This window comes from Plasmopara halstedii (genome assembly GCF_900000015.1).
Source record: "Plasmopara halstedii genome assembly, contig: Scaffold_322, whole genome shotgun sequence".
Taxonomy (NCBI): domain Eukaryota; phylum Oomycota; class Peronosporomycetes; order Peronosporales; family Peronosporaceae; genus Plasmopara; species Plasmopara halstedii.
This window is the reverse complement of record NW_020187243.1, coordinates 241,739-244,124: the sequence shown is the minus strand read 5'-3', so window position 1 is coordinate 244,124 and position 2,386 is coordinate 241,739.

Sequence of the window (2,386 nt, the reverse complement as noted above, 5' to 3'; positions counted from 1 at the left end):
ATAATACTCTCTGAAAGAGGTCTAATAGAGTATGACAGGTATAAGTACGCACCTACCAATTAAGTGCGCACAAACCGTACCAGATCAATTGGCGTATTTAAGCGGAAGTCTACTGTACTTGTGGAAACTGAGTCGAACAACGGTATTCATTCGAAAAAACCCCGTAAAGTTGTTTGTGATACTCGTCGGCTATTACAATTACCCAGGACAAATAAATAATAATATTATTGTATACAGTAAGCGTATATATTCGTATTATCTCGTTCCAAAGCGTCAGTCGCTCTTTATATTAAACGCGCAAAAAGATACTAAGTAGTTTTGGAGATTCTTCATTCGCGTACACACCCGACATCTGTGTTTTGGTTGGCGCCAAAGCTTCCTTGTGCAAAGGAAACGGCGATTCCATTCATTTGGTTACATTTCCATTTACCCTGACGACTAAGGTATGAAAATGTCTGTTATCGCTGTGAAAATGGAACAAGAATGTTTAAATACCTATTCTCAAACAACTTGACCAGCTGAGTTAGCTAATGTCTATTGACATTCGCTCAATTCTCAAAGTGAGCGATTAACATCAGCTATCAGAATGCGCTGATATAACACCTGCCCGAAACTGCCATGAGGCGTCGGTGGCAGCATAAATAAACTTTCCGTGGGGACAGTAATTTCTGGCTGCCAATCCTGCTAGGGAGAGAATTCTCACTCTGACCATACCTTTTGCCATGCTCCAGACGAGGTAACAGAGCGTCGCGCTTGCAATCTTCCCACTAGGAAGCTGCGCCCCCAAATTTACACCCGCGTGCGGTACCTCTCTTGATCAGGCATTCCTGACACAGGAGTATTTGACGCAGCATAATTCGCGAGTGTTTGCTTTGCCTTAGTAGGCGTACCGAGCGCGATTTAAAGTTCTTGTTAACTTGTTAGGAGGTGGAAATTTGTAGGAGCTGTGAAACTAATCGTAGTGATGGTGACAGACTTTGGCTTTCGCAAAGGTTATCATCTCTAGGATGGGACTTCGTTCGAGCGCGACTCTCACCAAGACCTTCTGTGTCCATCCATCATCTTATAAGGAAGCGGTATATGTTTACTTAAATAATACAACTTTGGTGCCACAAGCACCGATAAGTGACATGGGGTTGGAAATTTTACAAGCGTGCTGGGCATAGTCTTGCCGTAGAGTTAGTTATAAATCATTTTCTTCTGTGTAGCTCCGTTCTTCTCGCAGGTGCTCTGACCTTGGAACTATCAGAAACTTGCGCCCACGATGGAGCAAATATTAGGCTTGTAGGCAAGGTCGTTCGACTAAACTCTTGCACAAAAAAAGTCAGATCTCAGTAGAGACATGACAGCTGTGGTGAAAATTAGCTCAACTGCGCCAAATGTAGTTCGACTTCAATAGGATTCGGCTTAAGAAAGATCGACTCTCTTTTAGAGGGGAGGCTTACAGATTAAGTCGTTCATTGATTACATCATTCTACCGGATTTTATGAAGTAATGTGGATTCTCATTAAATTTAAAATGGTTGTTTGCACACGTAAAATGCGCAATGCACAAAACAGTAGACACCCGGATGGGTAAACGGTGCCTTATTCGGGTACAATATCCGTCAGTCTTCGGTAACATGTTGAAGATCTGTTTTTCAGCCTTCTGTAAAGTTCCAGAGCTTTGACATCATGAAACGATGTCTCCTCCTGAATCTGGATTCGAGATACGTTATCATCTAGGTATGGGTGGCTTAAATGCCATGAGTCTTGCATCGACTGCCACCAAAGTAGATTTCAAGCAATTCTAGAGTTATGAAACCAAGGAATTTGAACCATTTGGCGCGGGAACAGAACTGTCCGATCATCTAGCAAACATATTGAAATGTCTCAAAGGGAGCTCAGGAGGACAAAGTGGCAGTGGACCATGGTATCAGACAGAGATAAGCGCTCGTATATTTCGGTCTCAAGAGTGTATATCTGCTATGGCCTAAATGAACGGCGTTTCTTCGTGAATATTGTATCTCTGGCAAAATGGTTGATAGCAGCTGTAGGTTTGTGCCACCTGTACCACAACCACAAGAATTACGAGCAATTGTAAGTCGCAAAAGGGGCAAGCTTTGGAATCCCAAGGATTCCCTTTTCTTGCCACGATGTTGCTAGACTGCTGAGTCAGCATGTTGAAGATGACCTCGCTCATCCTCCAGCTCACAACTTGTCAGCCATGATTTAATTATCTGGTATCAGCGTTATCGGTATGCCAGTAACGGCTCAACGGTCATGATACGGGGTGAGGATGGCAGATCCGAGGCCATGGGACTAGGATACATTTTAAGAAGGTAATATATTATTATTGCAACATTTACTCTGTTGTGATACTTTGTGCATCGTATCTGCGGCGCCCA